General features: G+C 37.3%; 1 long non-coding RNA gene across 1 annotated transcript in view; it reads left to right on the top strand.

The window, feature by feature from the left end:
• The first annotated feature begins 891 nt into the window (after positions 1–891).
• The window catches only part of LOC144329819 (uncharacterized), a 61,826-nt gene continuing 37,984 nt past the window's right edge, over positions 892–24,733 (top strand). Inside the window, exons 1-6 of the long non-coding RNA XR_013395457.1 lie at positions 892–926; positions 1,142–1,238; positions 2,223–2,336; positions 5,162–5,288; positions 6,149–6,235; positions 19,447–19,587. This is a non-coding gene — a long non-coding RNA (uncharacterized LOC144329819). The remainder of the gene's footprint in view (positions 927–1,141; positions 1,239–2,222; positions 2,337–5,161; positions 5,289–6,148; positions 6,236–19,446; positions 19,588–24,733) is intronic.

Genomic DNA, 24,733 nt, shown 5'->3' with positions numbered 1-24,733 from the left:
ATACACCACAGTTGCTTTATCCACTCATTGATTGATGGGCATTTGGGTTGGATTACTGTAAACTTCTAAAATACTGTCAGATGCCCTTATGGTACTTTTCAAACCTGTGACCACTACATTCATATCAAGACAACCACTTTCTAGGAGAACTCTGAATTGGAAAAATGTTAAGTTCAGGTGTGTTGGTCAAGTGAGACACAGAGGAGGTCACTCACTAAAGCACTTGAAATAACGTAAGCAGTGTATTTCTTACAGGTAAGGTTCACTGGGCACCATCTTAGGGTCTACCTGACACATCAGATATTCTCCAATCTGCAAATTTCTCAGTCTTCGCTTATTTTTTGTGAACTTGACTTTTTTGAAAAGTGCAGGTCAGATATTTTGTAGGTTTTCCCACAATATGAATTTCTCATGATTTCTCATGATTAAACTAGGGACATAAATACATTAAACCCGTGCATGTACGTTTGAAGGCAAGAAAATAAACGTTATAGATATTAGAAATATAAACATAGAGGTAAATACAATAAACACAAATTACAGAATAGCAAATAATTCACAGTAATAGCTACCTTCAGTGATTAAGGAAGATGATGAAGCTAAGGAGATGCACTAAGGGCCATCAAAAATATTGCTCATGTTGTTTTATAAGGTCAGCAGTGACTTTAAAGATGAAGAAACCTTACAAACTGAAGAATGGTTTCAGGTTTACAGAACAGTTGTAAATGTAGTACATAGAATTTCCATATATCCCGTGAAGTTTCCATTTTTGTTAAATTCTTACATTAATGTAGGACATTTGTCACAACCAATCAATTTTATAACACTATCATTAACTCCTCTTCATACTTTATTCATTTTTTTTTAAGTTTTCACTTAATGTCCTGTTTCTATTCCAGGATATCATCCAGGATACCTCATCACAGGTACATGTCATGTCTCCTTACAATTCTCTGACTGTCACAGTTTCTCAGAGTGTCCTTATTTTTGCTGACATTAATATTACTAATGTGGGATTCGTCTGATGTTTCTCTCATGATAAGATGGGATTTGTGGGTTTAGGGGAAGAAGATCACAGAGGGAAAGTGTCATTTTTATTTATTTATTTAATTTTGAGACAGTGTCTCACTCTCTCACCCAGGCTGGAGTGCAGTGTCATGAGCTTGGCTCACTACAGCCTCCATCTTCTGGGTTTAAGGATCCTCCCTTGTCAGCCTCCAGGGTGGCTGAGGCTACAGGTATGTGCCACCATTCTGGGCTAATTTGTTGTTGTTGTTGTTGTTTGTTAGTTTTTTTGACAGATGCAAGGTTTCACCATGTTGCCCAGGCCAGGGTCAAACTCCTGGGCTCAAGGGATATTTATTTTTTTTATAGAGATGGGGTCTCAGTGTGGTAGCCAGGCTGGTCTGGGATTACAGGCGTGAGTCACCGTGCCTGGTCAAAAAGTGCCATTCTCATCATATCATATCATACTAAGAATGCAAACTATCAACAAGAGTACACATTCATTATTGGCAGAATGTCTACAAATTTCTTTAAATTTTCACCATAAACATGTGTCTATTCTCTTCCAATTATTTTATGTGTATTAATTTATTCATTTATATATGCATCATTTGTTTATATCATTATCTAAATATGGATGTTTATTTTACACTGCATATGTGCTATTTTGTTTTGTTTTGTTTTGTTTTTTTGAGACAGAGCCTTGCTCTGTTGCCCCGGCTGGAGTGCAATGGCGTGATCTCGGCTCATTGAAACCTCTGCCCCTTGGGTTCAAGCAATTCTCATGCCTCAGCCTCCCGAGCGGCTGGGATTACAGGCATGAGACGCTATACCTGGCTAAGTTTTGTATTTTTAGAAGAGACAGGGTTTCACCATGTTGGCCAGGCTGGTCTCAAACTGCATGCCTCAGATGATCCACCCTCCTTGGCCTCCCAAAGTGCTGGGATTACAGACGTGAGCCACAGTGCTTGGACGGTATTTTTTTTTTATTGCACACACCGCTCCAGTGTTGGCTAGTGGAAGGTTTTTAAGTTGTCTCTTGTATCATTGTGAAATGCCTCCGTAATGAAAGTTTGATGTTGTGTGGCTGGTTGGTTTTGTTGTTGTTTGGCATTTTCTTTTGTTCAGTCACTACTGTATGCTCCAGTCTGTGTATTTAATTGTGCTCCAGACTAATTGGGTAATTTTGTAATTCCTACTAATGTTTCCAACACCAGGTGACCTAATCCGGCACCATCTAAATGGATCCACTCATTCTCCTTTGTCTGTAATCTAGCGCTCTCCCTGCGAGCAAGCTGACGTTGTTAATTTAATCATACTTCCTGAATAAGGTATGTTGCTGTGTAAGAAAATACAAGTTGAAAAGCTCAAAATACTGTGTAATTCCATTTATATGACTCTCTTGAAAAGGAAAAAGTGTAGTGATATGTAAAGAGTTCGGTGGTTACAAGGGGCTTGGGAGAGAGAAAGGTGCAATCAGTGAACTACCGAAGATTTCTTTTGGGCAGTGGCATTACTCTCCTTGATACTGTAATGGTGAATACATAATCATGTTTTCCAAATCCTGAAGAACTTCATAACACAAAGAGTGTACCTAAATTATGCAAATTAAAAACCTTATTTAGTCGGTAACAAGTTTGCCTTTTCACAGTATTTTACCTTTCCAACTTATATTTTTTCACAATGTGCTTTTTAGATTTTTGAAGTACACCTCATGGTTTTTAGATTTGCCTTCACCTAATTTTTGTAGGACAGGTGAGTCACACAATTGGGGCTTATCCTGAGAGGGTTATTAGCTTTGTCCAGGAAAGAATTTAAGGGCAAGTGGGTGATGTTAGACTGCAATATTTTATTGAATGGTACTGCTCCTAGCAGAGCAGGGCTAACTCTTAAGCAGTGTGTTCAGAGTTGGCAACATATAGGCCTCTTGGCAACTGTATTTATATGCATTCAAACCCACTTTTAATTATATGCAAATTGAAGGGCAGGTCAATGCAAATTGAGACAGGAAAGGGACAGTGGCTTCTAGGTTGTCTGCATGGAAAGGGGCAGTAACGTCTGAGTTGTGGCCATGGAATTTGTGAACAGTTATGTGGTTGGTAGGAGTGTCTTATGTGAGTGACAAATGAAGACTGCCAGGGATCACATTTGCCGCGATGTACTGGCTTCTGCCAGTTTTTCACTTTATCCTGTCTGGAGCAGATCTTGTTTTGGTCATCAAGGTTGTGAAACCGGAAAACAAGTCCTTCCGGTCTCCTACCTCATAATGAGGACATTGGGCATATTTTCATGTGATTTTGGATCTGACTATGGCTTTCTTTTGAGAATTGGCTATTTAAGATTTTGCCATTTTTGATTGGGATATTTGCCTTTTTAATTTTGAATTGTAAGACATTGCATATTCTGGATAATAGACCATTATCACCTATGAAATTTGCAATTTTCAGATGTTTTCTGCCATTCTTTGGGTGCCTGTTTATATTTGTTGGTGGACTTTAAATTGTAAAAGGTTTTAATTCTAATGAAGTTTAATATTTCTATATTTTCTTCTTTCCTTTGTGCTTTCAGTGTCATATCTTAAAACACTGTTTAACCAGAGACCACAAAGATGTATTCCTATGTTCCTTTTTATGGGTGGGGCCGGTTTAGCTCTTATATTTAGATGGATGATCATTTTGAGTCAATTATGTTTCTGGTGTGAAGCAAGAGTCTAACTTGCATGTGGAGATGCACTTGCCCCAGAAACATTTGACAATAAAATTTTGCTTCATACCTAATTTATTTGGCCACATTATAAAAGCATTTCACCGTAAATGTAAGGATTCATTTTTGAGCATTGTATTCTACTCCATTGATCAATACCTATATCCCTATACTAGTACCACAAATCTTGATTACTATTACTTTGTAGTAAGTTTTGAAATCAGGAAGTATATGTCTACTATGGAAACCCTTTTTGTCCTTCTCAAGAGTATTTTGGCCGCTCAGGATCTATATTATATATAATTTTAGGATGACCTTCTAAATTTAGGGGAAGGTGATGCCACCTGAGGTTTTGAGAGAAGTTGCATTAATTCTATAGATCCATTTGGAAAATACCGCCTAGCTAACAATATTAACCCTTCTAAACAATGAGCATTCAAAGATTTTCTTTTAATTTTGTTCAATATGCATTCTATAGTTTTTAGTGTACATATTTTGCGCTTAATTTGATAAGCTTATTCCTAAGTATTTTTGATGCCATCTCAATTGGAATGGTTTTCTGAGTTTTGTTTTTAGATTGCTAGTATCAAGACATTTAAAATATTTTATATTAACATTATATACTGCAAACTTTTTTGAACTCATCTTTAAATTCTAAACATATTTGATTAGAGTCCTTTGGACTTTTAATACATAAGATCATGTCATTTACAAATAGTCAGAGTTTGACTTCCTTTCCATCCTAGAAACATTATATTTATTTTTCTAAATGAATTGCCCTGTCTACATTCTCCAGTACAATGTTGCAAACAAGTGTCAACAGTGGAAATATTTGACTTGTTTCTAATATCAAATAAATTAGTGAACCTTTCAGATACTTATGATGATATGTGAGTTTTTCACAGATGCTCTTTGAAATGAAGAAAGTTCTCTTATCTGCCTAATTTGCTGCATGTTTTTATAATACTGAATCTGGGAATTTTCAAGTGCTTGTTTGACACCTTTACTGTCACCTAATTTTTGTAGGACAGGTGAGTCACAGAATTGGGGTTTTTCCTGAGAGGGTTATTACCTTTTCATATTAACCTTTGAGATGATTGTATAGTTTTTATTCTTTGTTAATATAGTGTATGACATTAATTGTATCATATGTTGAACCAAATTTACATTCCTGAGGTAAATACCCTTTGCCATGGTGTATAATACTTTCTACATGTTGCTGATTTCATTTGATAATATTTCCCTGGTGATTTTTGTCTCTATATTTGTAAGGCATATTGGTCTTCATTTTCCTTATTTGAAATGTCTTTGTCTAGTTGTTCAATCAGGGTAAACTAATCCATAATATACAATGGTAAGTGATCTATTTTCTACTTATTTATTATTATTGTATTGTTTTGAAATATTTTTGATAAATTAGTATTAATTTTAAGTGATTTTAATAACACACCAGTGAGTTCCTGATGAGGGCAGGGAAGTGAATCCTAAGAACAATCATGTGAGTTTGGAAGGAGACCCTTCCCCAGCTGAGCCTCAGCCTGAGCTATCACCTACATCTGGACCGAAGACCCAGAGAAACTGTGAGTAATATGTTTGTGGTTTTGAGCCACTAAGGTATGTAGTAATTTGTTATGCACCAAGTAGTAAGTAATATACCTGACAGTAATTGTAAGGTGGTATTCTGGATTAGATCCTAGAATAGGTAAGTATATCATTATTAGAAAACCTGGTAAAATATGAAGGAAGTTTATAGATCACTTAAGAGTCTTGAAAAACAGTTAAATTCTGTTTTCATGAATATGCTATGGTTATAATAGATATTAGCATTCTAGTTAGCTGAATGGTATATCAAACTGTCTGTACTTACCTATGTGCCTTTGTGTAAATCTGCAGTTATTTCAAAATAAATATGTTTTTAAGATTATTATTTTTTTAAAAAAAGTAAGCAAGTAAAGACATAAGCAAAAAACTTTTGCCTCCAGATACAAGTGGGCATCTAGGGAGAGAATAGCAAACTAGCTTTTCTTATGTAGGCAGCATTCGAAACCCAGGCACCACTGCTACAGGAAGGTACCATCAAGCTCCAAGAACTCTTATCCTCCTTCTCCTTCCCCACTACCCAGTCATTAGTGTCAGCATCCACTTCTTCAAAGAAAGATGCCTGTTTTTCACATATCCCAGAAAGCCCCATTTTAGGACACCATTTAGCAGAGTATATTCAGGATCCCACTAACCTTTTCAGAAGACATGACTTCCAGATGATGTAAGGGAAGAATAAGAAATTTCAGTGACAGGGAACATAAATCATATGTCTGCATTCAGGATCATGTTTTCTTGGTACAGGGATTTCTTCTTCAAGTTATCAAAAGACGACTTTACTTTCAAACCTTTCAGAAAACCTGTTCTAATTTAGTTCTCTTCACTCTACATTCTCCATCAGGAATTGTTCAGGACCATGCACTCTGTTGATTCTCACATGGTGGAATTATATTTCTCTTGGCCAACCCTAAAGCCATCAAAATAGCAGGTAAGCAGAGTACAACAAATATTTCTAATAAGTTAGTTTAGGTCAGTCCCTGCTTCCAGAGGCCTGGGAATAAATCTTTACAACAGGTTTTTTTTGCAGGTGAATGCCACTGAGTGATATATACATGTTGTGTACAAGAAGAGAAATCTCAGTAGGCAAAAAAAATAAAAAAATCAAAACAGTGTACAGCATATCTCCAGCCCCCCATGCAGTGATCTGAGAGACAGAAACAGGCTGGCTGATGACTCTGCGTGTGTACTGGCTGCCCACTAATTCTCCACACAGCTTCCTATTAAGAGGCATAATAGCAGCAGAGTTGTTTTCAGGAACCATGCCTAAAGGCCTCCAAGGCCATGGAACTACATATTGAACTCCCGTTGACATCCACAAATCTTGAATAGCATGATGTCACAGGCACAGATGACAAAGTGCTGAACACTGAGTCCCCAGACAAACTTAAACTGCATGGAAGCTATGATTTCACCCAGTATCCTAAATCAACAGTTTTATAGAGGCTGGCCTGGACACTACAAGTCTACAAAAGATGCTATTGTAAGCAAACCAAATTTTCAGACCACATCATGAGGCAAACCCAGTGCTCTGTCTCCACACTCTAACCTGATAAGAAGATTGAGTTCAAGGAAGGAATGTCTCATATATGTGATGGCATGACTTTGTGTTCACTTAAATTCAACCTTCCTGGAGTCTAAAACTCTAGGTGAAATTTCAGTCAACCCCCTTAACTATGACTGTATGAGTTTTTTCTTCACTCAGTGTATTCATGATGGGACACCAAAACCGATTCCAATATCCAAGTACCCAAAGTAGAGCTGACCAGAGTAGCAAGGGGACAGATCAAAATACCTTATCAAGACCATTATGCATTCACTTCTGCAGTAACTAATCATAAAGTGATTTCTGTAATCACCAGTCATGTGATTAAAAGGACAAATGTGAATGAAGAAAAAGATACACAAATGTTACAGCTGAAAGAATGGACTTTCTAATGAAGTTTACAGGAAGCATTGCTCACATTTCTAAGATTATAGTTTAAAGTTTCAAAATACAGCTTTTCCTAGGTCTTTAGAGAGCCACCATTCCATGAATTTTTCAGATAACTCTTTGCAATTTTCATCTTTGTCCTCAATGGATTTCTTAAACCATGGTTCATAGAACTGTATTTCCATATATGACATAAGAATTTTAGTACTCCACTAATAACTCTAATTTGTCTAAAAAGTAGCTAGAATATAAACGCCATTTATAAATTTTTGTGATAAGATTTAAGCATATTTCCTCAATAACAAACAAGAATATAGCCAATGAGCCACCATAATTTAACACTGAGAAATGAGCAGTCACAGAGAAAACAGTCTATTCCATTCATCGTAGAGTGCACATTTTCACATCTATCAAACACAGATGCATCTTAAATTTGATAGCGTTGAAACACTATTGACGAGAAGGCAGTCATCATGTGATTGTCCTTGTTTACTTGTATATGACCTTGGTCTGCAGACCTCCTGTCGACATTTTTGGGTGATATCATCAACATCCACATCAAATCTTGCATAGGAGGATTCAGAAGGTTGAAAATATAAACTCACAGGAGCAACATAGGAATCTCACAGGAAATGCAGCATCACCCAAGCTTCAGATTAGCACAGATGATGATAACATGGGGAACATCATGAGCAAGATGAAATGAAGAGTGATTCAGGAGAGTTGGATCTGGATGAACGAAAATTTAGGAAAACCTTTGTTGGTGTATTTTCCTCATATGTTCCGTCCCATGTAATCATAGGAGTGACAAAAGACAAGAAAAATATCCACATGTATATGTCTTGAAAACAGCTTTTTTACCCCAATAATTGTAATATAATGATGATATTATTATACAATGTATTTCCACATGATAAAAGTATTAGTTTCATTGTTAGTGGTTTTGTTCTTTTATTCTGATATAGGAAATAGTGACACATTACAACTGATGCAATCAATACATGTCACAATTTATTAGAATATTTATTTTTCAGGGTTAGTGTAGGCTTGGTAATATACTACATGCTTTATATGTTATCATTTCATGCAATCCACCTGCCATCTCAGGAAGTAAGCATGATTCTCGCTCCTCTGATCCATTTCCAAGTCTGAGGTAACTCGACAGGAGAGGCCTGAAGGAACCTTGAGTTTGATTCCATATGCCCCAGAGTCTTTGCTCGTATCAACTACGTAGAATAAGTTTTGTCTTATATGGTAAATGCTTTTCAGGTTTTCCTGAATTGTGTTCTGTATACTATAAATATTTTTATATTTTTGTCTGTGAACCAACTATAATTTTGTGTGTAATGTCAGGTCATAGGTCAGACATTAATTTCTCCCTGTGGATATTCAAGACCTGGAACATTTTAATAAAAATCTATGTTTCCCCCATGCATCAACTTAAATATATGCTTATATATGCATATGTCTGTTTTCATTTTTAAGTTATTGGTTGTTTATTATATATCTGTGCAAATACCACACTCTTATTATTAAGAGAGTCTATTTAGCCCAAGAATTTTCTCTCTAGAGATTGTTCATTTTTTTCTTTTTTAAGAGATAATTTTGTTTGTCACGCCAACTGGGGTACAGTGGCACAAACACAGAACACATTTTCTGAGCTGCTGAACTCAAGAGATCTCCCCGCTCAACCTCCTGAGTAGCTGGGACTACAGGTGCAAGCCACCTTGCACGGCTAATTTTTAACTATTTTTGGTAGAGAGAAGGTCTCTCTTTGTTGCCCAGGCTGATCTAGAACTCCTGGCCTCAAGCAATCCACCCTCCTTAGTCTCCCAAACCATAGGGATTGCAAGCGTGATCCATTGTGCCTGGCCCAGGGCCTGTTGTTTTAACCACTGAGCTGCTCTATAATGAGGTGAAAAATGTTCAGACCTGCATGCCTTGCACCTACACCAATACTTTCAGCTGTACCTTGAATAAGGCTGTGGATATACAACTTTGGAACATTGCTATTGACTCTTAAATCTCTAATGTCCTTGTGATCTTAGGCAATCTCCCAACACCACTACCCACTTTATGTATTTAATATCTTTGACAACAGCCAGTGGTGTTGAAAACCTGGAGAGGCAGCCCTGACTGCCTCCTGCCCTGCTGTAGATGATCCTGTGAACAGGGTCCCCTTCCAGACCACGCCCAACAAAGGCAGGTTCACAGGGGAGCCTCTGAGCTCAGAGCCTCTCTGGGGGCTCTGCACGCACAAGGACAGCAGCTCCCAGCCTTGGCTGTGGGGTGAGGTAGGGAATTCAAGTCTTTTTAAAAAGGCTGAGTTTGTTCAAAAATGATTCTGCTTGCTTACCAATGACACCTTAAGACTTTAGATTTTATATTGTGCTATTTCTCCTTTGTTTTGATTTAATTTGTTGTGCAAATGTCTTAAATGCTTGTGTATAAATATTCTGGTGTGTTTTTTTTTTGGCCATATAAACATCATCTAAAACCAAATATTTATTTTTGTATTGTGTGTTTAAGGCCTTTATTTTTCTGTTTTAAAAATGCATTTATAATTATTTTTCAATGAACCATATCAACTATTTTCATCTTTACTCCTGTTTCCCTTTCATAAATTGAATGTTAATATCACTTTTATTAGCAACGACAGACGTTGCATATTCTCTGCTTTATGATTTTCCAGAATTTTCCTCTTAAATAGCTCTGGTTAAAAAGAAGGACAGAAACTATTCTGTAAGCCACAAAGCAAAATTGTCCCACATTAAAAAGATCTTATGCTTAAAAAGATCTGTCAAACTTTCTATTCTATGGCTTAGTTTGCTGTACATGTGAAAGGTTAACAAGGTATTGATTTGTGTGGCAGTAAAGTTAGACTTCACATCTGAACACAAAGAGCAACCTCTTCTTAACTATGCAGGTGTGAACTTCATGATGCTGTTTCATTTTCTCCTTGTACAAAAGATTTAGACATTGACTGGACTCCATAATTCCTTCCACCTCACCTCCATGTACGTGTACGTGACAGTTCTCTGCACGGATCACCCATTCTATTAGATATGAATTATTTTCTTATTTCTGATGAGTGATGATTAAACTCGTTTTTAGTTCTCAGTGATATAAAAAATACCAGTTAGAAAACGTGTACATCACGTGCTGTAATCAGAAAATATTTTTGTGCCATTAGCTTATAAAAAAGGAATTTCAATCTTTTATTTATTATCATTTTCATCCAACTTAATAGTCTCAAAAGGTTTTCATACTTGTGCATTTTTTTAGATTGTACTTTTGTTGTCTTAGTCAAAACTTAGGCAAAGATTGGAGACGTTTGTTCAAGATGTGTGAGACATGAGCAATCAACAGAGCAAAAGCACTGATATTGTATGGGGACTTTTGTTCTATATTAATAGATGGGCACTTGTTCTGCTAGGTATAGCCGCAGTCAAGGTCTATAGGCTTTAATAGTATAAACAGAAAATTTCATTTATAGATCCTGGTTTAAAAAAAAAAAAGAAGTGCCCCTCATCTGTTATAGTCTGGTACCATTTTGCTACAGAATGTAGGTTCGGCAGTGGCCACTTGTAAAATCAAATAATAAGCAGAAGGCTGGGAAAAAGAAAGTGACTTTATTCCAGATTTTAGCAACGGGGAAGGGCTAGATTCATATCTCAAGGAGCCATTTCAGTTTTCGTGGCAGAAAGCAGGATTGTAAGGAGAAATTTTGGTATACAGGGCATGCAGAAGGAATGTGGAGGTTCAGGGTCTACATGACTTGCTAGAGGACTTATCTGTAATCATATTAGCCTAGCCAGCATCATTCAAGACAGAATCGGGTTGTGGATTAGTTAATCAGATGTCTTGAAACAATGTGAAGCATGCCTGTTCTGGTTCAACATTTGGTAATTTCTAAGCAAACACATACTTAGATAAGCTGGCAATGCTTGCTGGTGGTCTCCCTGGTGGAAAGGACGGAGAGGAAAAGGTTATATTTGCATTTCTTAAGGAACTAAATAACAGGTGAACATAGAGGGGAAGAAAAAGACAAAGATAATTTTTAGAAAAATGGGGTACTCAGTTACAATTTAACTTAATTTCACTGCATATAGAGAGTAACCCTAGGCCGGGCGCAGTGGCTCAAGCCTGTAATCCCAGCACTTTGGGAGGCCAAGGCGGGTGGATCATGAGGTCAGGAGATCGAGACTATCCTGGCTAACATGGTGAAACCCCGTCTCTACTAAAAATACAAAATAAAACTAGCCGGGCGTGGTGGCGGGCGCCTGTAGTCTCAGCTACTTGGGAGGCTGAGGTGGGAGAATGGCGTGAACCCAGGAGGCGGAGTTTGCAGTGAGCCGAGATCACGCCACTGCACTCCAGCCTGGGAGACACAGCGAGACTCCGTCTCAAAAAAAAAAAAAAAAAAAAAAAAAAAAAAAAAAAAGGAGAGTAACCCTATACTACATAGCCTGTGGCATGTACATAGTGAAAAGCAGAGAAAAATATTTTTCTAATGTTAAAGAACCTGGATATTTTTAAGGGAAACTGATAGAGGTGGGAAAATTTATTAGTTTCTTCTACTTTAGGTGATGAACATGCTCTACTCTTGTAAGTAGAAAGCTATATTTTAATTGTTTTATAGTGCAGTGATTTTACCAGCAACAACTAACCAGGTAACATAGGAAAGACAGGTTGGTGTCCACATAGGGTGATCGAATCTACTTAACACGTCATTTGCTTCGTTTCTAAGCAATAGCCATCCCTTCATCCTTGGACTTGTTGTAAGACCACTGAGTCATGAAAAGCCTTGTCTCTTTGCAGTAGGGAATTAGATGAAAGGGTGAAGGTAAAGTTCATTCAAATTACTTCTCTTTGTATCTTTGCTCTGTGTTTCTGTACCACTCCTGTGTTCCTGTGAACCATGTCCCAGTGGAATACTGATGGCACCATAGTCCAGCCTGCATGGGTGTAGGCACGAGTGCTCTCTCCTGTTCTTACCACTGCACGTGGAGAATGGCTTCGTGAAATTCAGCCACTTTGTTCCTCAGTCTGTCAGTTCCATCTTCTCACTCAGGGTGTTTTCTAGAGTCTGTGCCACACCATAGCCTGGAAGTTCTCCCCAGGCAGTAACCTGAGGCAATAGTAACCCTCATATCATTGTTTTGCATCTCTCAGATGTCATTATTTGATGTGCGCTGTCTTGCAGTCCATCATTCCAGATAAAGTGTCCATGTTTACATGTGATACACCATATCTAATCCCAATAAATTTTTCCACAACATTTTGTTTCATTCTTCCAGCAGTTACTCTTATCATTACTGTACCCCACCCTGTATGGATCTCGTTGCCCATATGAAGCTGAATAAGGAACAATGTGCGTCACACTCACAGAGAAAGATGGACAAGTGAGCTGGCCTTTGTATCACTAAAGGGAAAGTCAGATTGGTGAATACATAATGTCTGTAGTGTCTCATTGGGAACATTCACTGTATGTCAATGAATCAAAGACATAGAAGGATCTAAAAGAATAATATCTCCATCAAACTATTATACACATAAAAGACTTGTTTATACTAACTGAAAAAGTCCTTTTAGAATTTTGAATTTATAAGTTTTATTCATATAAAAATGAAAGTAATATTGAAATTATAAATTAAGTCACACATATTTTGGTATTCTGATTATGGTTATTCTGAATTAGCTTTTTACCCAGAGCTATAGAAACCTTAACAACACCCTGTGTACCTGAAGAGATGTGGGAAAGGCACACTTTTTCATAAAAAAGAGGCTGTACCATTGTGGGATTTGCACCTTTCTTATTGATACCCATTCTGGTAATTTTGATGATGGTGATCTTAAGAGAAGCTGACGATATAAAATTTCAGGATGTATTCATCCATGTGCTGAAAAGTTGAATCATGTCATGGCTCACGCAAGTCTAGCAGTGACAGTGATGAAAAGCAACAAACAAACAAAAAATCTCACACACATAGTAACACATAGTAAAATTGGTGAAATATGGTAACTAATAAAGATTTTGCAGTATTCACCAAAGGAGCCATATAAATAGAGCTAAATCTTGGTGAACAAGAATGTTTTATTTAAACTAAGAGGGAAACACTGTCCAGAAGGACCAAAGAAGTACGGATAAGCCAAGAGGAGCAGGGACCCTGAGAGAGTCTCTAGAGTGGATTGAGGATGGGGAGGCTGGAGAAGAAGCTTAGTGGTGGGGGAGGACTCAGGACTCACATCCTGTCATGAGAACAGAAGAGAGCAAAAGAAACGTGGTCGTCTTCATGTTCAAACCTACTTCAAATTGAGAGATAGAGTTTCTAGGGAAGTAGACAAGATTATAGTTGAGAGGTGTTTGAGAGGCGTTAAATCCATTGGTGAAATTCAATATGAAGGAGAATCTTCTGTGTTATTTATTGTCCACTACATGTATGGGGCTCACAGGGGAATGACATAGATAATGTTTCCAAAATTTCCAATATTTAAACCTAGTGGGGATTCAGAAAACTTAACAGAAACTAAACTGCAAGTGGAAGAGTTGCGCTTGGGACCTCAGAGGACAAGCATCAGACCTGGGATGAGATGGACAATGGGGGCTTCCAGGAGGAGGATCACTGGAGGAGATGCTGGAGAGTGAGGTGCAATGAGTCCACCAGACAGGGGAGGGAAAGGGAAGAGGAAAATGTGTGTTTGTGGCACAGGCCAGGGCAAGAGAAGAGGACAGTGGACTGGAAGGAACACTGGGATCAGTAATACGTGAGGAGGCAGGAGCAGGAATGGCAGACCATGGAGGGACTGGTAATGATCCAGGGGCAACTTTTCTCCCTGGACATTACACATGTTCACATGCCTGTCTCTGCATGTTCTCTTACATGTTCTTTAATATTCTCATACAAACTTCATGATGTCCTCATGTCTCTGAGATTGTAACATGTGATATACATGAATTTATTCCCATATATGTGTATATATGGGAATGTGTGTGTGTGTGTGTTTTTTTTTTTTTTTTTTTTTTTGAGATGGGAGTTTCTCTCTTGTTGCCCAGGCAGGAGTGCAATGGTACAATCTCAGCTCACTGCAACCTCCACCTTCCAGGTTAAAAGGATTCTCCCACCTCAGCCTCCTGAGTAGCTGGGATTACAGGCACCTGCCACCACGCCCAGCTAATTTTTGTGTTTTTAGTAGAGATGGGGTTTCACCATGTTGGCCAGGTTGGTCTCAAACTCTTGACCTCAGGTGATCTGCCCGCTTGGCCTCCCAAAGTAAGTGCTGGGATTACAGGCGTGAGTCACTGTGCCCAGCCCCCTTTTATATTTATAGCAATTGTTATCAACCTGAATATTTAGTGGTGGATTGTTTACATTTATATATTTAAAACTTAGTAAATAAAATTACTTCACTTAGTATGCCTTTATTTCATCACGTTTCAAAGCATCTGCTCATTTTAAGGGAGAGTCACGTCTGCAAGCAAGCGTTGTGTCAGGGTTATTGTGTTTTTATTAATTTTGGATACTTGTATGTTCTGGAAACTATTAAGCTATCAGTATTCTTTTAAAAAATATTGTTGCTTCATCTTTTACTTTGTTTTTACTTACCTTGCAATAGTATGTCTTTTTTGCTGCTTATTTTCCATTTGATTTTCTCTCGTTCTCCTTTCCTATGCTGGAAACTTAGATGATGAAATTTAGTCTTTCTTTCAAACTTATGTCTTCAATAGAATCTTCTTTAAACTCTACTTCTGTTACATCTATTAATTTTGTTAAGTTTTTTTCATTGCTATTTGGGTCAAAATATTTTTAATAAATCTTGAGATACCTTCTTTGGGCCATGTTATGTATCGAAGTGTGTTGTTTAATCTCCATGTATTTGGGGATATTTCGGTTACCTTTCTGTTACTTACTTCTAGATTAATTTTCTCTTGGTCTGAGAGCAGTCCTTGTGTGATTCCTATTCTTTTAAATTTAATAAGTGGTGTTCTAAGTCCTATAATATGGACAGTCTTGCAGAGGGATCCTTATGGGCTAAGGAAGTATGTATATTATTCACATCGTTGGAGTTAGTAGTTTAAAGATATAAGTTATATTGGGTTGACTGATTGTATAGTTGAGTGATAATATGCCCTTGCTTGTATTTTACCTGCTGGATGTGTTGATTCTTGATAGAGAGGGTTGATGTCTCCAACAATAATAGTGGACTCATCTCTTTCTTCTTCACGTTCCCCCATCACCTAATTTAACACACTATTTTTAGGCTTATACCTATTGAGGAGAGTTATATTTTCTTAGAGAATCACCCCTTTTATCCTTTACTTATGCCTGTCTTTATTCTTCATCATTTTATTTGCTTTAAAGTCTGCTCTGTTGGAAATTAATATCTGTACACTTATTTTCTTTGATTAGTGGAGTATGTTATGTTTATCTCTTCATTGTTAATCCATGTGTGTCTTTATATTTAAATTGGCTTTCTTATGTAGTTGGGCCCTGTTTTTACATCTACTCTGTGTTTTATAACTGGTACCTTAAGAACCCTGACATTCAAAGTGGTTATTGATATAGTTGGAATCATATCCACTGTATTTGTTACTGTCTTCTAGTTCTTGCACTGCCTTTGTTTCTATTTTTCTCATCCACTCATTTTCTTCCTTGGGTGGTTTTCATTCAGCATTTCATATGATTTCATCTTCTTTTCTTTCCTAGCATGTAGGACATATTTATTTTACACTATTTTATTGGTTACCCAAGGTAATAAAAACTTTTATTTTGTATATTTTTAATTGATCTTACATATAACACTTTTTTTGTTGTTTGTTTGTTTGTTTTGTTCTGTTTTGGGACAGAGTCACACTCTGTCGCCCAAGCTGGAGTGCAGTGGTGCAATCTCAGTTCACTGCAACCTCTGCCTCCTGGGTTCACGCCATTCTCCTGCTTCAGCCTCCCGAGTGGCTGAGACTACAGGCGCCCACCACCACACCCAGCTAATTTTTTGTATTTTTAGTAGCGATGGGGTTTCACCATGTTAGCCAGGATGGTCTCGATCTCTTGACCTTGTGATCCACCCGCCTCAGCCTCCCAAAGTACTGGGATTTGATTACATGCATGAGCCACCGCACCCAGCCATAACAGCTTGTTTAAAATAAAAATAACATATGTATATGATTATATATGCATAAGTATAAGGTATACATACACATATGTATATACATATACATATATGCACAAGTCTTTTTACATGTAAGTGAAATGAAAGATAAAGATACAAGGGACAAAAGAAAGAAATACAAGAAAAGGAGGAAATAATTAGGACTATTCTGTTAATACAAGGTTGTCACTCTACTTCTGAAGTGATACACTCCTAAATGAAAAGGGCTCAGATTAGTGCTAACTGTAAATCGCAACCACCAGGGAAAGCTACTGAACCAAGGGCATCAATTCCTTGCTGCCTGTTGGACTGAGGCTGCATTCAGTTCCTTCCCATGCTGGCTTCTCCCTCATGGCAGAATGTGCCATCAAAGCCACCACGGGAGAGGTTTTGCAGCAAGACAGAAATCACAGTCTTGTGTAAGATGATCATCCAAGTGACATCCATCACATTGTAGTATACTTTTGACTCAAAGCAAGTCTCAGGTTCTCCCTAAATTCCCAAGGAAAGGATTAGAATACCAGGTTGTATACACCAAGTCATGAGGATCACTGTGCACCATCTTAGAGCCTGCCTCCAACATTAGGTCCTGCCCAATCTGTAACAGGCGCTCAGTCTTCACTTATTTTGCTGACCTTGACCTTCGTGAGAACAGGTCACATATTTTGTACAATGTGTCAGTCTGGATTTCTCTGAAGTTTTCTCATAATTTTAATGAGCAGTATAGAGAGACAGAAACACATTATTATCTACTTGTGAAGACAAGAAACACTGAACAAGATATTATTTGCAAATGCAAATTTAGAGAAAAAAACTTGAACAATTTGTGAATGGAAAAATGAAAACTTAAAACCTTCACCAGGATAAAAAAAAGAAGAGGATAGATATGGGAGATGCATACATGGGACACAATATTGATAACCTTCTACTTACTAAACTCAATGGTGTACTTTAAAATATCTATTTTAGAATTGTTTTGCGTTTACAGAACAGTTAGAAATAAATACAGTGAGTTTATTTATACCCAACACACAGTTTCCCTTTTATTTAATTCTTATATTAGTATGGGACATTTGTCACAATTAATGAATCAATATTGTACATTATAATTCATCAACATCCACAATCAGATGTCCTTTTTACACTTAATGTATGTATTCTGTTCCAGGATTGTGTTCAGGACACCACGCATTTAGGTATTGTGTGCTCCTTTTGGGCCTGCCAGTTTCTCAGATTTTTCTTGTTTCTAATGTAATTGAAATCCCTCCTTTGGGATTCATCTGTTGTTTCACTCATGATTAGATGGCTGTTCTGGGGTTTATGGAGGAAGACCGCTAAGGGAAAGTTTTATTCTCAAGAAGTTGTTATATATTATGGGCATGCAATATTTCTTCCCTTCCCTCCCCTCCCCTCTCCTCTCTTTTTGACACAGTCTCCCTCTGTTGCCCAGGCTGGAGTGCAGTGGTGCAATCTAGGCTCACTGCAACCTCCACCTCCCGGGTTCAAGCAATTCTCCTGCCTCAGCCTGCCAAGTAGCTGGGACTACAGCGCGTGCTACCACACTTTGGCTAATACATTTTTATTTTTTTGTAGAGGTGTAATGTTCCTATTTCCCAGCCTGGTTTCCAAGTCCTGGCTTCAAATAATTCTCCCACCTTGGCATCCCAAGGTGCTGGGATTACAGTGACCCAGCCACTTTATCACTGTTAACGTTAGTTTTATTATCTGGATGAAGTAGTTCAGTTCGGTTTTCTCTACTACAAAAGTAATAATTTTTCTCCCTCTTCATGATGTACTTGTTTGATAAAAAGTCACTATGAAAAGCACATACTTAAGTAGAGAATCATCCTCCATCTCTGTAAGGGCAGAACTTTTGCAAATACCATTTGTATTTTTTAAACAATTTTAATGTTCTTTTGGCTGACCTGGATCAATTTTATTTTCCTGTACATGTTAAAATCAGTGATCCAATTATTTCAAAAAATAAAAAATAAGTGCAAGCTAGAATTTCTGCAGGGACTATATTGAACCCGCAGATACATTCGGAAAGTATTAGCATCTTGGTTAATATTTAATAGCATTCTGATCAACGAAAATCTAACGTTTTATCATTTATTTAGGATTTATTTAATACTTCAATATCTTTTTAAAGTTTCAGTGTATATATCTTGCAGTTGTTATGTTAAATTTATTTTCAAATATATTTCCTTTCTGCTGCTATATTAAATGAAATCATTTTCTGAGTTTTATTTTTTGATTCCTTTGTATTGTGTAAGAGCAGTTTTTTCCATTGATCTTGCATACTACTGCATTACTGAACTTTTTGTTTTTGTTGTTATTTCAACCTTATTTTAGTGGATTCCTTAAGATTTTCCATACACTAGATTATGTCACTGGCCAATAGAGATAGTTCGACTTCTTCCTTTTCAATCTGGAAGACTTATATTTATTTTCCTAGCCTAATTTTCTCAATTACATCCTCAAGCATAATGTTTAATAAAATTCACAGGAGTCAATAACTGTTTAGTGTTTCTAATCTTGGGGAAATTACTAAAAGTTACTTGATACCTTTTGGTGTTATGTGAGATTTTCATAGATGCCCTTTTTAGATAAAGAACATTCCCTTCTATGCAAAACTTAATGAGTATTTTTACTGTGAATGGGTGTTGGATCTGGATTTGTCAAGTGCTTATTCTGCATCTTTAGATGTGATAATGAGGCTTTTGTCATATAGTGTTTTTTTTTAATATAGCGTATTACACTAATTCTTTTTATATGCTGTACCAAACTTGTGATCCTGAGTAAATAAATACCTTTGGTATTAGTATATAAGCCTGTTTCATGATTCTGACTTACATTGGAAGTATTTGCTTGAGGATTATTGCCTGGGTATCCATAAAGCATATTAGTTTATAGTTTTCCTTTTTTGGACTGTCTTTTTTCTGGTTGTGGCATCAGAGGAAACTGCTTCATAGAATGCATTGCACACCGATCTCTTCTCTGTGGTTTGTATTTTTGTGGAGAACAGTTAGTGAAAAATTGCTATTGATATTTTAAAGGTTTGGAATAATTCAGTGGTGAAGTCTTCTTGAGCTGAGCAGTCATGTGAGCTTGGAAGATGATCCTTCCCCAGCTGATCCTTCAGGTCAGACCTCAGTCTCAGTCATCATCTACATCTGGATTCCTGACCCAGAGAAACTGTGAGTAATATGTGTGTGCTTTTGAGCCACTAAGCTACATGGTAATAGGCTATGCTGCAATAAACAATAGTACACTTGATGATAAATGTAATATGTTATCCTGAATTAGATCCAAAAACAGAAAAATTGAATTAGTGGAAAATCTGGTAAAATATGAAGACAGACAATACTTTAGTTAATAGTTTTGTACCTTTATCAATTTCTGAGTTTTCATAGATATTCTATGGTTATGTATAATATTAATATTATAGGAGATTGAAGGATATATATATGTAAGAGCTTAGCACTGCTCTATAAATTTGAAATTATTTTAGAATAAATAGGAAGTGTAGACATGCTCATATATTTGAGATCAAGACTTGCTATTAACTTAAATGAGCTTTTGTGGAACCTGAAACTTATGATGCAAATGCAGTATCATTATTAAATATAAGTAATATGAGTTTCTATTTTATTCACTCTATTCTTCTGGGAACAGCAAAGCCCATCTGTTTTCTCAGGTAGTATCTAAAAGTAGAATTGAGTCTAGTAACAAGTAAACAGCACAGAAGATTGTATGGAAACTATAATGCGTTTACATTTGCAGTAACTAATCATAAAATGACTTGCAGGATAATTATCCACATTATTAGAATGACCATGGGAAAGACAAAAAAAATAGAAATGCAACTTTCTGAATTGAGAAACTGTATCTGAGCAAGCGTGGTGGCACACACCTATAGTCCAGCTACTAGGGAGAGTAGGTAGAATGATCACTTGACACCAGGAGTTTGAGGCTGTAGTACACAAAGATTGTGCCTGTGAATAGCTGCTGCACTCCAGCCTGGACAATACAGTAAGGCATCATCTCTTAAATAAATAAACAAATAAATAAATAAATAAATAATTGGATTTACATTACAAGTTTCAGAGATTGTTGTTTATATTTCTATGATTAGGGCTGAAATTATCTAGATTTTTCTGTTTTCAGAGAGCTGCCATGACACGGTTTCACTCTGTGTCCTCACGCAAGTCTCATCTCAAAGTGTAATCCTCATGTGTTGGAAGAGGGGCCTGGTGGGAGGTGAATGGATCATGGGGACAGATTTCCCCCTTGCTGTTCTTTTGATAGTGGATGAGTTCTCATGAGATTGGATGGTTTTGAAGTGTGGCACTTCCCCCACAACTCCACCCCTCTCTCTCCTGCTGCCTGCCTTATTTCCCCTTTGCCTTTGGCCATGACTGTAAGTTTCCTGAGGCCTCCCCAGCCGTGCAGTAACGTAAGTCAATTACATCTTTTCACTTCATAAATTACCCAGTCTCAGGTAGTTCTTTACAGCAGTGTGAAAATGGACTGATAGAGAAAATTGGTACTAAGAGAGTGGGGTACTGCTATGAAGATAACTGAAAATGTAGAAGCAACTTTTGAACTGGGTAGCAGGCAGAGGTTGGAAGTTTTCAGAGCTCAGAAGAGGATAGGAAGATATGGGAAAGTTTGGAACAACCTAGATACTTGCGGAATGGTTTTGACCATGTGAACCCCAAATATCTGAGACAGGTCTCAGTCAATTTAGAAAGTTTATTTTACCAAGTTAAGGATACACCCATGAGACAGCCTTAGGAAGTCTTGAGACATTTGCCCAAGGTGTTCAGGAGTACAGCTTGCTTTTACTTTTTATACATTTTAGGGAGATATGAGACATCAATCAATATGTGTAAGGTACATTGGTTTGGTCCTGGAAGGTGGGACAACTCGAAGTGGGGGCTTCCAGGTTAGAAGTACATAAGAGACAAAAAGGTTGCATTATTTTGAGTCCTTGATCAGCCTTCTGCTGAATACACAATTTAGTCTGACTCCATGAATCTGTATTTTTACATAAACAATAGTGGAGAGGAAGCAATCAGATATGCATTTGTCTCAGGTAAGCCTCAAAGGGATGACTTTGAATAGAATGGGAGGCAGGTTTGCCCTAAGCAGTACCCAGCGTGACTTTTCCCTTTACCTTAGTCATTTTGGGGTGCCAAGATTTATTTTCCTGTCACAATCAAAATGTTGATAGTAATATGGACAGTGAAGTACAGGCTGAATGGACTCAGATGGAGATGAGGAACTTATTGGGAACCAGAGAAAACATCACTCTTGCTATGTGACTGGTGGCATTTTGCCCTGCCCTAAAGATCTGTGGAACTTTGAACTTGAGAGAGATGATTTAGGGTATCTGGCAGAAGACATTTCGAAGCAGCAGAGCATTTGACACGTGACCTGGCTGTTGCTAAAATTGTATGTTCCTATGCGTGAACAAAGAGATTACCTGAAACTGAAATATATTTGAAAGGGAAGCAGAGCATAAAACTAGAAAATTTGCAGCCCAACCAGTCCCCATTTTTATTAAAGACAAGTTATAGTAGGACACAATTATCATCAGAATGAGTTTTAGTCTTATTATACTTAGCCTGATTATTTCCATAAAAAACAACCAGAATAATTATTTGCCATATAGGCTCTTTCTGATTTGGCTTTGCTGGAACCGTGTTCTATAAGGAATCTCTGACTGGACTTTTTTTTTTTTTTTTTTTTTTTTTTTGAGACAGACCCTCACTCTGCCACCCAGGCTGGAGTGCAATGGCATGATCTTGGCTCGCTGCAACCTCCACCTCCCAGGTTCAAGCAATTCTCCTGCCTCAGCCTCCTGAGTAGCTGGGATTACAAGCACCCATAACCATGCCTGGCTAATTTTTGTATTTTTAGTAGAGATGGGGTTTCATCATGTTGGCCAGGCTGGTCTTGAATCCCTGACCTCAGGTGATCCACCCGCCTTCACCTCCCAAAGTGCTGGAATTGCAGGCCTGAGTCACCACGCCCAGCCGATTAAAAGCCTTGAGTCCACCTATGGATTTATTTGTGCCTACAAATACCTGTATAGATTGAGTGAATTCCTCTTTTCTTAAGGTCCCAAGATAAATTTAGGATTTTTAAAAAGTGATTTTTTACTTACTGCCAGTCAGGAACCCCATAAAAGGACTGTGTAGACAAGTTATGAAGGCAGTTTCCACAAGAAACTTTTGTCATCTCTATAACTTAACTAATTCCTTAAGGCATTCCGTTTATATCTGAAAGTATGTCAGTCTGTTGATAAAATACAACCATATCTTTGGTAAAATAACCGTTGTCTCTGCTTGTGTTCTGTTACAAAAGAAAAGAGATAAACAGATTTTTTTTTTTAGACAGAAAAAATGATTTACTCATTAATATAGATGTAAAAATCCTTTAAAAATGTTGGCAAACTGACTTATCCAAGAATATATGAAAAATATAACACACCGTGATAAATTTGCATTCATCCTATAAATGCAAAATATATTTTGCATTACAAAATCTAGTTTAATTCATGAAATTAACAAACTAAATAATTATTTCAATAGTATTAGATAAACTTTAAACATATGTGGTCTCCTATCTCTCCAAACACCTCATACTAAAAGAAGAGTTCTTTTTTTTCTTAAGAAGAATATATATATATATATATTTTATTTATTTATTTTTTTTAAGTTCTAGGGTACATGTGCACAATGTGCAGGTTTGTTACATATGTATACATGTGCTATGTTGGTGTGCTGCACCCATTAACTCATCATTTACATTAGGTATATCTCTTAATGCTATCCCTCCCCCACTCCCTCCCCACAATAGGACCCGGTGTGTGATGTTCCCCTTCCTGTGTCCAAGTGATCTCGTTCACTTCCCACCTATGAGTGAGAACATGCGGTATTTGGTTTTCTGTTCCTGCAATAGTTTGCTGAGAATGATGGTTTCCAGCTGCATGCATGTCCCTACAAAGGACACGAACTCATACTTTTTTATGGCTGCATAGTATTCCATGGTGTATATGTGCCACATTTTCTTAATCCACTGATGGACATTTGGGTTGATTCCATGTCTTTGCTATTGTGAATAGTGCCGCAATAAACATACGTGTGCATGTGTCTTTATAGCAGCATGACTTATGATCCTTTGGGTATATCCCCAGTAATGGGATGGCTGGGTCAAATGGTATTTCTAGTTCTAGATCCTTGAGGAATTGCCACACTGTTTTCCACAATGGTTGAACTAGTTTACAGTCCCACCAACAGTGTAAAAGTGTTCCTATTTCTCCACATCCTCTGCAGCACCTGTTGTTTCCTGATTTTTTAATGATTGCCATTCTAACTGGTGTGAGATGGTATCTCATTGTGGTTTTGATTTGCATTTCTCTGATGGCGAGTGATGATGAGCATTTTTTCATGTGTCTGTTGGCTGTATGAATGTCTTCTTTTGAGAAGTATCTGTTCATACCCTTTGCCCACTTTTTGATGGAGTTGTTTTTTTCTTGTAAATTTTATTGAGTTCTTTATAGGTTCTGGATATTATTAGCCCTTTGTCAGATGAGTAGATTGCAAAAATTTTCTCCCATTCTGTAGGTTGCCTGTTCACTCTGATGGTAGTTTCTTTTGCTGTGCAGAAACTCTTTAGTTTAATTGGATCCCATTTGTCAATTTTGGCTTTTGTTGCTGTTGCTTTTGGTGTTTTAGACATGAAATCCTTGCCCATGCCTATGTCCTGAATGGTATTACCTAGGTTTTCTTCTAGGGTTTTTATGGTTTTAGGTCTAACATTTAAGTCTCTAATCCATCTCGAATTAATTTTCCTATAAAGAGTAAGGAAAGGATCCAGTTTCAGCTTTCTACTTATGGTTAGCCAATTTTCCCAGCACCATTTATTAAATAGGGAATCTTTCCCCGTTTCTTGTTTTTGTCAGGTTTGTCAAAGATTAGATGGCTGTAGATGTGTGGTATTATTTCTGAGGGCTCTGTTCTCTTCCATTGGTCTATATCTCTGTTTTGGTACCAGTACCATGCTGTTTTGGTTACTGTAGCCTTGTATAGTTTGAAGTCAGGTAGGGTGATGCCTCCAGCTTTGTTCTTTTGGCTGTATGTTCTTCCATTTGTTTGTGTCCTCTTTTATATCACTGAGCAGTGGTTTGTAGTTCTCATTGAAGAGGTTCTTTACATCCCTTGTAAGTTGGATTCCTAGGTATTTTATTCTCTTTGAAGCTATTGTGAATGGGAGTTCATTCATGATTTGGCTCTCTGTTTGTCTGTTACTGGTGTATAAGAATGCTTGTGATTT

This window comes from Macaca mulatta, chromosome 7 (genome assembly GCF_049350105.2).
Source record: "Macaca mulatta isolate MMU2019108-1 chromosome 7, T2T-MMU8v2.0, whole genome shotgun sequence".
Classification (NCBI taxonomy): domain Eukaryota; kingdom Metazoa; phylum Chordata; class Mammalia; order Primates; family Cercopithecidae; genus Macaca; species Macaca mulatta.
Note: the sequence above shows the minus strand (reverse complement) of the source record. Positions and strands in the feature narration are given on the sequence as shown.